Source organism: Bombina bombina, chromosome 6 (genome assembly GCF_027579735.1).
Source record: "Bombina bombina isolate aBomBom1 chromosome 6, aBomBom1.pri, whole genome shotgun sequence".
Classification (NCBI taxonomy): Eukaryota; Metazoa; Chordata; class Amphibia; order Anura; family Bombinatoridae; genus Bombina; species Bombina bombina.
This window is the reverse complement of record NC_069504.1, coordinates 15,283,757-15,295,094: the sequence shown is the minus strand read 5'-3', so window position 1 is coordinate 15,295,094 and position 11,338 is coordinate 15,283,757. Positions and strand designations below refer to the sequence as shown.

Here is an 11,338-nt window from a genome sequence, read left to right as displayed (position 1 = left end):
AACTACTGACCCTGCAGCTCACCCCAATACACAGCCCCCCAGTAACTACTGACCCTGCATTTCACCCCTTTACACAGCCCCCCAGTAACTACTGACCCTGCAGTTCACCCCTTTACACAGCCCCCCAGTAACTACTGACCCTGCAGATCACCCCAGTACACAGCCCCCCAGTAACTACTGACCCTGCAGATCACCCCAGTACACAGCCCCCCAGTAACTACTGACCCTGCAGCTCACCCCAGTACACAGCCCCCCAGTAACTACTGACCCTGCAGTTCACCCTAGTACACAGCCCCCAGTAACTACTGACCCTGCAGATCACCCCAATACACAGCCCCCCAGTAACTACTGACCCTGCAGATCACCCCAGTACACAGCCCCCCAGTAACTACTGACCCTGCAGATCACCCCAGTACACAGCCCCCCAGTAACTACTGACCCTGCAGATCACCCCAGTACACAGCCCCCCAGTAACTACTGACCCTGCAGATCACCCCAATACACAGCCCCCCAGTAACTACTGACCCTGCAGATCACCCCAGTACACAGCCCCCCAGTAACTACTGACCCTGCAGATCACCCCAATACACAGCCCCCCAGTAACTACTGACCCTGCAGCTCACCCCAATACACAGCCCCCCAGTAACTACTGACCCTGCAGCTCACCCCAATACACAGCCCCCCAGTAACTACTGATCCTGCAGATCACCCACAGTCTATACAAAAGCCCCAGCAATACAAATCAGACGTAACCCGATGTTTGCCAAAAAAGAGAATTTGTCCCTCTCTGGCGATGAAGAGGTTACAGCTGCGTTCTGCTGGGATGAGGAAACACGCGAGAAATTCCCACAGAGACAAACAGAGAGTGTCAGGTGCCCAAAGCCTCAGTACATTCGGGTGCGTGTAGTGGGTGATGCGTGGGAAAGTCACGTGAGCTGTGTGCCGTGTAGTGTTTATTACACTGTATCAAATACAGACTGCACAGTTCTACAGCTGGCTCGTTGGTCTAGGGGTATGATTCTCGCTTTGGGTGCGAGAGGTCCCGGGTTCAAATCCCGGACGAGCCCACTTTTATTTTTGATAATATTTTTCTCAGGTTTATTTTAACAAGGGAAAGTTAACTTCACTAATTGTATTTAACTTACATAATAGCAGTGACCCCAACCCTATCACATTATAGCTGTGACCCCAAACCTATTACATTATAGCTGTGACCCCCCAACCCTATTACATAATAGCAGTGACCCCAACCCTATTACATTATAGCTGTGGCCCCCCAGCCCTATTACACTATAGCAGTGACCCCAGCCCTATTACATTATAGCTGTGACCCTCAGCACTATTACATTATAGCTGTGACCCCCAGACCTATTACACTGTAGCTGTGACCCCAGCCCTATTACATTATAGCTGTGACCCCAACCCTATTACATTATAGCTGTGACCCCCCAACCCTATTACATTATAGCTGTGACCCCCAACCCTATTACATTATAGCAGTGACCCCAACCCTATTACATTATATCTGTGACCCCCAGCCCTATTACATTATAGCTGTGACCCCAACCCTATTACATTATAGCTGTGACCCCCAGCTATATTACATTATAGCAGTGACCCCAACCCTATTACATTATAGCTGTGACCCCCAACCCTATTACACTATAGATGTGACCCCCAGCCCTATTAATTTATAGCTGTGACCCCCAGCCCTATTACATTAAAGCTGTGACCCACAGCCCTATTACATTAAAGCTGTGACCCCCAGCCCTATTACATTAAAGCTGTGACCCCCAGCCCTATTACATTAAAGCTGTGACCCCCAGCCCTATTACATTATAGCTGTGACCCCTGCCCTATTACATTATAGCTGTGACCCCAACCCTATTACACTAATAGCTGTGACCCTTGCCCTATTACAATATAGTTGTGACCCCCAACCATATTATACAATAGCACTGACCCCCAGCCCTTTTACATTATAGCTGTGACCCCCAGCCCTATTACACTATAGCTGTGACCCCCAGCCCTATTACACTATAGCTGTGACCCCCAGCCCTATTACACTATAGCTGTGACCCTCAGCCCTATTACATTATAGCTGTAACCCCAGCCCTATTACATTATAGCTGTGACCCCTGCCCTATTACATTATAGCTGTGACCCCAACCCTATTACATTATAGCTGTGACCCCCCAACCCTATTACATTATAGCTGTGACCCCCAACCCTATTACATTATAGCAGTGACCCCAACCCTATTACATTATATCTGTGACCCCCAGCCCTATTACATTATAGCTGTGACCCCAACCCTATTACATTATAGCTGTGACCCCCAGCTATATTACATTATAGCAGTGACCCCAACCCTATTACATTATAGCTGTGACCCCCAACCCTATTACACTATAGATGTGACCCCCAGCCCTATTAATTTATAGCTGTGACCCCCAGCCCTATTACATTAAAGCTGTGACCCACAGCCCTATTACATTAAAGCTGTGACCCCCAGCCCTATTACATTAAAGCTGTGACCCCCAGCCCTATTACATTAAAGCTGTGACCCCCAGCCCTATTACATTATAGCTGTGACCCCTGCCCTATTACATTATAGCTGTGACCCCAACCCTATTACACTAATAGCTGTGACCCTTGCCCTATTACAATATAGTTGTGACCCCCAACCATATTATACAATAGCACTGACCCCCAGCCCTTTTACATTATAGCTGTGACCCCCAGCCCTATTACACTATAGCTGTGACCCCCAGCCCTATTACACTATAGCTGTGACCCCCAGCCCTATTACACTATAGCTGTGACCCTCAGCCCTATTACATTATAGCTGTAACCCCAGCCCTATTACATTATAGCTGTGACCCCTGCCCTATTACATTATAGCTGTGACCCCAACCATATTAAATTATACCTTTGACACCCAACCCTATTACATTATAGCTGTGACCCCCAGCCCTATTACATTATAGCTGTGACCCCAACCATATTAAATTATACCTTTTGACATCCAACCCTATTACACTATAGTTGTGACCCCCAGCCCTATTACATTATAGCTGTGACCCCCAGCCCTATTACATTATAGCTGTGACCCCCCAGCCCTATTAAGTAATAGCTATGAACCCCAGCCCTATTACAATATAGCTGTGACCCCAGCCCAATTACACTATAGCTGTGACCCCCCGCCCTATTACACTATAGCTGTTACCCCCAGCCCTATTACAATATAGCTGTGACCCCCAGCCATATTACACTATAGCTGTGACCCCCAGCCCTATTACACTGTAGCTTTAACCCCCAGCCCTATTACACTGTAGCTGTGACCCCCAGCCCAATTACATTATAGCTGTGACCCCCAGCCCTATTACATTATAGCTGTGACCCCCAGCCCTATTACATTATAGTTTTGACCCCCAGCCCTATTACACTATAGCTGTGACTCCAGCCCTATTACGCTATAGCTGTGACCCCAGCCCTATAACACTATAGCTGTGACCCCCAGCCCTATTACACTGTAGCTGTGACCCCCAGCCCTATTACACTGTAGCTGTGGCCCCAGCCCAATTAGTTACTGGGGGGGGGTGTACTGAGGTGAGCTGCAGGGTCAGTAGTTACTGGGGCGTTGTGTATTGGGGTGAGCTGCAGGGTCAGTAGTTACTGGGGGGCTGTGTACTGGGGTGAGTTGCATTGTTAGTAGTTACTGGGGGCTGTGTATTGGGGTGAGCTGCAGGGTCAGTAGATACTGGGAGCTGTGTATTGGGGTGGGCTGCAGGGTCAGTAGTTACTGGGGGGCTGTGTACTGGGGTGAGCTTCAGGGTCAGTAGTTACTGGGGGGCTATGTACTGGGGTGATCTGCAGGGTCAGTAGTTATTGGGGGCTGTGTATTGGGTGAGCTGCAGGGTCAGTAGTTACTGGGGGGCTGTGTATTGGGTTGAGCTGCAGGGTCAGTAGTTACTGGGGGCTGTGTGTTAGGGTGATCTGCAGGGTCAGTAGTTACTGGGGGGCTGTGTATTGGGGTGAGCTGCAGTGTCAGTAGTTACTGGGGGGCTGTGTATTGGGGTGATCTGCAGGGTCAGTAGTTACTGGGGGGCTGTGTACTGGGCTGAGCTGCAGGGTCAGTAGTTACTGGGGGGCTGTGTAGTGGGGTGAGCTGCAAGGTCATTAGTTACTGGGGGGCTGTGTATTGGGCTGAGCAGCAGGGTCAATAGTTACTGGGGGGGTGTACTTGGGTGAGCTGCAGGGTCAGTAGTTACTGGAGGGCTGTGTATTGGGGTGAGCTGCAGGGTCAGTAGTTACTGGGGGGCTGTGTACTGGGGTGCGCTGCAGGGTCAGTAGTTACTGGGGGGCTGTGAACTGAGGTGCGCTGCAGGGTTAGCAGTTACTGGGGGGATGTGTATTGGGGTGAGCTGCAGGGTCAGTAGTTACTGGGGGCTGTGTATTGGGGTGAGCTGCAGGGTCAATAGTTGCTGGGGGGCTGTGTATTGGGGTGACCTGCAGGGTCAGTAGATACTGGGAGCTGTGTATTGGGGTGGGCTGCAGGGTCAGTAGTTACTGGGGGCTGTGTACTGGGGTGAGCTGCAGGGTCAGTAGTTACTGGGGGGCTATGTACTGGGGTGATCTGCAGGGTCAGTAGTTACTGGGGGTCTGTGTATTGGGGTGAGCTGCAGGGTCAGTAGTTACTGGGGGGGCTGTGTACTGGGGTGAGCTGCAGGGTCAGTAGTCACTGGGGGGCTATGTACTGGGGTGATCTGCAGGGTCAGTAGTTACTGGGGGGCTATGTACTGGGGTGATCTGCAGGGTCAGTAGTTACTGGGGGGGCTGTGTACTGGGGTGAGCTGCAGGGTCAGTAGTTACTGGGGGGCTGTGTTTTGGGGTGAGCTGCAGGGTCAGTAGTTACTGGGGGATGTTCTGGGGTGATCTGCAGGGTCAGTAGTTACTGGGGGGCTGTGTACTGTGGGTGATCTGCAGGGTCAGTAGTTACTGGGGGGCTGATTATTGGGGTGAACTGCAGGGTCAGTAGTTAATGGGGGGCTGTGTATTGGGCTGCACTGCAGGGTCAGTAGTTACTGGGGGGCTGTGTATTGGGGTCATCTGCAGGGTCAGTAGTTACTGGGGGGCTTTGTATTGGGGTGATCTGCAGGGTCAGTAGTTGCTGGGGGGCTGTGTATTAGGTTGAGCTGCAGGGTCAGTAGTTACCTGGGGGGCTGTGTATTGGGGTGCACTGCAGGGTCAGTAGTTACTGGGGGGCTGTGTACTGGGGTGAGCTGTAAGGTCAGTAGTTACTGGGGGGCTGTGTATTTGGGTGATCTGCAGGGTCAGTAGTTACTAGGGGGCTGTGTATTGGGTTGAACTGCAGGGTCAGTAGTTACTGGGGGGCTGTGTATTGGGGTGCACTGCAGGGTCAGTAGTTACTGGGGGGCTGTGTACTGGGGTGAGATGCAAGGTCAGTAGTTACTGGGGGGCTGTGTATTGGGGTGATCTGCAGGGTCAGTAGTTACTAGGGGGCTGTGTATTGGGGTGATCTGCAGGGTCAGTAGTTACTGGGGGCTGTGTATTGGGGTGAGCTGCAGGGTCAGTAGTTACTGGGGGCTGTGTATTGGGGTGAGCTGCAGGGTCAGTAGTTACTGGGGGGCTGTGTATTGGGGTGAGCTGCAGGGTCAGTAGTTACTAGGGGGCTGTGTATTGGGGTGAGCTGAAGGGTCAGTAGTTACTGGGGGCTGTGTATTGGGGTGAGTTGCAGGGTCAGTAGTTACTAGGGGGCTGTGTACTAGGGTGAACTGCAGGATCAGTAGTTACTGGGGGGCTGTGTACTGGGGTGAGCAGCAGGGTCAGTAGTTACTGGGGGGCTGTGTACTGGGGTGAGCTGCAGGGTCAGTAGTTACTGGAGGGCTGTTTATTGGGGTGAGCTGCAGGGTCAGTAGTTACTGGGGGGCTGTGTAGTGGGGTGAGCTGCAGGGTCAGTAGTTACTGGGGGGCTGTGTATTGGGGGAGCTGCAGGGTCAGTAGTTACTGGGGGGCTGTGTAGTGGGGTGAGCTGCAGGGTCAGTAGTTACTGGGGGGCTGTGTAGTGGGGTGAGCTGCAGGCTCAGTAATTACTGGGGGGCTGTGTATTGGGGTGAGCTGCAGGGTCAGTAGTTACTGGGGGGCTGTGTAGTGGGGTGAGCTGCAGGGTCAGTCGTTACTGGGGGGCTGTGTAATGGGGTGAGCTGCAGGGTCAGTAGTTACTGGGGAGTTGTGTATTGGGGTGGGCTGCAATCCCTTTACACAAAAAGACAAAAGCTTTTATTTCTAGTAGTGCAGAGAATGGGTCACTTAGGGCTAGATTTATTAAAGCTGAGGCGCACAGGGGCGTGTATACATGCCTCAGCTCGCCTGTGGCGGGGCGAAATTACCCGCAGGTATTCGCCATTGCACACGAGCGCAATTTTGCGCTCGCCAGCAATCCCGCCTCCTGTCCGTGCACAGCCAATCACGCGCGGGCAGGAGCTATCAATCTCCTTGGTCTGACTAGACCGAGGAGGTTGAATTTCGCCACATTAGAGGTGTCGAAGAGGTTAGGGAAGCGGCGGTCTGGTGACCACTGCTTGATAAATGACAGCGAGCAAGTTCATGTGAGAACTTACAGCCGTAGAGCTTTAATAAATCTAGCCCATAGTGTGAGACAGACTGAGAGTGACCCTGCTGGGCAGTTAGTGATTGTGTGACAAGTTAATATGCATTAAAAAGCTGCAGGCACTGCTGAGATTCGAACTCAGGATCTCCTGTTTACTAGACAGGCGCTTTAACAAACTAAGCCACAGCGCCCTGCACAGCTATTGGTTGTCTCACATGTGACTGACATGTGTATAGCCATATGCACACTTTCTGTAGTGATTGTTAATACTTGTGCACACCTCTTTTAGTGATGGCTATACATGTGCACACCTCCTGTAGTGATGGCTAATACTTGTGCACACCTCTTGTAGTGATGGCTATACATGTGCACATCTCCTGTAGTGATGGCTATACATGTGCACATCTCCTGGAGTGATGGCTTATACTTGTGCACATCTCCTTTAGTGATGGCTATACTTGTGCACACCTCCTGTAGTGATGACTAATACTTGTGCACACCTCTTGTAGTGATGACTAATACTTGTGCACACCTCCTGTAGTGATGGCTAATACTTGTGCACACCTCCTGTAGTGATGGCTAATACTTGTGCACACCTCCTGTAGTGATGACTAATACTTGTGCACACCTCCTGTAGTGATGGTTAATACTTGTGCACACCTCCTTCAACCCTAGTACATTATAGCTGTGACCCTCAGTCCTATTACATTATAGCTGTGACCCCAGCCCTATTACATTATAGCTGTGACCCCAGCCCTATTATATTATAGCTGTGACCCCAGCCCTATTACATTATAGCTGTGACCCCCAGCCCTATTACATTATAGCTGTGAACCCCAGCCCTATTACACTATAGCTGTGACCCCCAGCCCTATTACACTATAGCTGTGACCCCCAGCCCTATTACACTGTAGCTGTGACCCCCAGCCCTATTACACTATAGCTGTGACCCCCAGCCCTATTACACTATAGCTGTGACCCCCAGCCCTATTACACTGTAGCTGTGACCCCCAGCCCTATTACACTATAGCTGTGACCCCCAGCCCTATTACACTATAGCTGTGACCCCAGCCCTATTACACTGTAGCTGTGACCCCCAGCCCTATTACACTGTAGCTGTGACCCACAGCCCTATTACATTATAGCTGTGACCCCAGCCCTATTACACTATAGCTGTTACCCCCAGCCCTATTACACTATAGCTGTGACCCCAACCCTATTACCTTTTAGCTGTGACCCCCAGCCCTATTACACTTAGCTGTGACCCCTGCCCTATTACACTATAGCTGTGAACCCCCAGCCCTATTACATTATAGCTGTGACCCCCAGCCCTATTACACTATAGCTGTGACCCCCAGCCCTATTACACTATAGCTGTGACCCCCAGCCCTATTACACTATAGCTGTTACCCCCAGCTCTATTACAATATAGCTGTGACCCCCAGCCCTATTACACTGTAGCTGTGACCCCCAGCCCAATTACATTATAGCTGTAACCCCCAGCCCTATTACACTGTAGCTGTGACCCCCAGCACAATTACATTATAGCTGTGACCCCCAGCCCTATTACATTATAGCTGTGACCCCCAGCCCTATTACATTATAGCTGTGACCCCAGCCTTATTACATTATAGCTGTGATCCCAGCCCAATTACATTATAGCTGTGACCCCAGCCATATTACATTATAGCTGTGACCCCAGCCCTATTACACTGTAGCTGTGACCCCCAGCCCTATTACACTGTAGCTGTGACCCCCAGCCCTATTACACTGTAGCTGTGGCCCCAGCCCTATTAGTTACTGGGGGTGGGGGTGTACTGAGGTGAGCTGCAGGGTCAGTAGTTACTTGGGGGCTGTATACTGGGGTGAGTTGAAGGGTCAGTAGTAACTGGGGGCTGTGTATTGGGGTGAGCTGCAGGGTTAGTAGATACTGGGAGCTGTGTACTGTGGGTGCGCTGCAGGGTGAGTAGTTACTGGGGGGCTGTGTATTGGGGTGAGCTGCAGTGTCAGTAGTTAATGGGGGGCTGTGTACTGGGCTGAGCTGCAGGGTCAGTAGTTACTTGGGGGCTGTGTACTGGGGTGAGCTGCAGGGTCAGTAGTTACTGGGGGGCTGTGTATTGGTCTGAGCTGCAGGGTCAGTAGTTACTGGGGGGCTGTGTACTGGGGTGAGCTGCAGGGTTAGTAGTTACTGGGGGGCTGTGTACTGGGGTGAGCTGCAGGGTTAGTAGTTACTGGGGGGCTGTGTATTGGTCTGAGCTGCAGGGTCAGTAGTTACTGGGGGGCTGTGTACTGGGGTGAGCTGCAGGGTTAGTAGTTACTGGGGGGCTGTGTATTGGGGTGAGCTGCAGGGTTAGTAGTTACTGGGGGGCTGTGTATTGGGGTGAGCTGCAGGGTCAGTAGTTACTGGGGGGCTGTGTATTGGGGTGAGTTGCAGGGTCAGTAGTTACTTGGGGGCTGTGTATTGGGGTGAGCTGCAGGGTCAGTAGTTACTGGGGGCTGTGTACTGGGGTGAGCTGCAGGGTCAGTAGTTACTGGGGGGCTGTGTACTGGGGTGAGCTGCAGGGTCAGTAGTTACTGGGGGCTGTGTATTGGGTGCGCTGCAGGGTCAGTAGTTACTGGGGTGAGCTGCAGGGTCAGTAGTTACTGGGGGGCTGTGTATTGGGGTGAGCTGCAGGGTCAGTAGTTACTGGGGGGGCTGTGTACTGGGGTGAGCTGCAGGGTCAGTAGTTACTGGGGGGCTGTGTTTTGGGGTAAGCTGCAGGGTCAGTAGTTATGGGGGGGGGGGTGTACTGGGGTGATCTGCAGGGTCTGTAGTTACTGGGGGGCTGTGTACTGTGGTTGATCTGCAGGGTTAGTAGTTACTGGGGGGCTGTGTATTAGGGTGCACTGCAGGGTCAGTAGTTAATGGGGGGCTGTGTATTGGGGTGAGCTGCAGGGTCAGTAGTTACTGGGGGCCTGTGTACTTGGGTGAGATGCAAGGTCAGTAGTTACTGGGGGGCTGTGTATTGGGGTGATCTACAGGGTCAGTAGTTACTGGGGGTTGTGTATTGGGGTGCACTGCAGGGTCAGTAGTTACTGGGGGGCTGTGTACTGGGGTGAGCTGCAAGGTCACTAGTTACTGGGGGGCTGTGTATTGGGGTGAGCTGCAGGGTCAGTAGTTACTGGGGGGCTGTGTATTGGGGTGAGCTGCAGGGTCAATAGTTACTGGGCGGCTGTGTATTGGGGTGAGCTGCAGGGTCAGTAGTTACTGGGGGGCTGTGTATTGGGGTGCACTGCAGGGTCAGTATTTACTGGGGGGCTGTGTACTGGGGTGAGCTGCAAGGTCAGTAGTTACTGGGGGGCTGTGTATTGGGGTGATCTTCAGGGTCAGTAGTTACTGGGGGGCTGTGTATTGGGGTGAGCTGCAGGGTCAGTAGTTACTGGGGGGCTGTGTATTGGGGTGAGCTGCGGGGTCAGTAGTTACTGGGGGGCTGTGTATTGGGGTGAGCTGCAGGGTCAGTAGTTACTGGGGGGCTGTGTATTGGGGTGAGCTGCATGGTCAGTAGTTACTGGAGGGCTGTGTATTGGGGTGAGCTGCAGGGTCAGTAGTTACTGGGGGGCTGTGTAGTCGGGTGAGCTGCAGGGTCAGTAGTTACTGGGGGGCTGTGTTTTGGGGGAGCTGCAGGGTCAGTAGTTACTGGTGGGCTGTGTAGTGGGGTGAGCTGCAGGGTCAGTAGTTACTGGGGGGCTGTGTAGTGGGGTGAGCTGCAGGGTCAGTAGTTACTGGGGGGGCTGTGTATTGGGGTGAGCTGCAGGGTCAGTAGTTACTGGGGGGCTGTGTAGTGGGCTGAGCTACAGGGTCAGTAGCTACTGGGGGGCTGTGTACTGGGGTGAGCTGCAGGGTCAGTAGTTACTGGGGGGGCTGTGTACTGGGGTGAGCTGCAGGGCCAGTAGTTACTGGGGGGCTGTGTATTGGGGTGATCTGCAAGCTTTTATTTCTAGTAGTGCAGAGAATCGGTCACATAGGGCTAGATTTATTAAAGCTGAGGTGTACAGGGGCGTGTATACATGCCCCTGTATGCCTCAGCTCGCCTGTGGCGGGCGAAATTACCAGCAGATATTTGCCATTGCACACGAGCGCAATTTTGCGCTCGCCTGCAATCCCGCCTCATGTCCGCGCACAGCCAATCACGCGAGCTATCAATCTCCTTGGTCTGACTAGACCGAGGAGGTTGAATTTCACCACATTAGAGGTGTCGAAGAGGTTAGGGAAGCGGCGGTCTGGTGACCGCTGCTTGATAAATGACAGCGAGCAAGTTCATGTGAGAACTTGCAGCCGTAGAGCTTTAATAAATCTAGCCCATAGTGTGAGACAGACTGAGAGTGACCCTGCTGGGCAGTTAGTGATTGTGTGACAAGTTAATATGCATTAAAAAGCTGCAGGCACTGCTGAGATTCGAACTCAGGATCTCCTGTTTACTAGACAGGCGCTTTAACCAACTAAGCCACAGCGCCCTGCACAGCTATTGGTTGTCTCACATGTGACTGACATGTGTATAGCCATATGCACACTTTCTGTAGTGATTGTTAATACTTGTGCACACCTCTTTTAGTGATGGCTATACATGTGCATACCTCCTGTAGTGATTGTTAATACTTGTGCACATCTCCTGTAGTGATGGCTATACATGTGCACATCTCCTGTAGTTATGGCTATACATGTGC

At 52.0% G+C, this 11,338-nt stretch overlaps 2 non-coding genes across 2 annotated transcripts; one reads left to right on the top strand and one right to left on the bottom strand.

The window, feature by feature from the left end:
* The first annotated feature begins 995 nt into the window (after nt 1-995).
* TRNAP-UGG (transfer RNA proline (anticodon UGG)) lies at nt 996-1,067 on the top strand. Its single transcript has one exon. It is a non-coding gene; the product is annotated as a tRNA-Pro (tRNA).
* A 9,987-nt stretch (nt 1,068-11,054) lies between these two features.
* Nucleotides 11,055-11,128, bottom strand: TRNAT-AGU (transfer RNA threonine (anticodon AGU)). Its single transcript has one exon. It is a non-coding gene; the product is annotated as a tRNA-Thr (tRNA).
* Between the last annotated feature and the right edge of the window lie 210 nt (nt 11,129-11,338).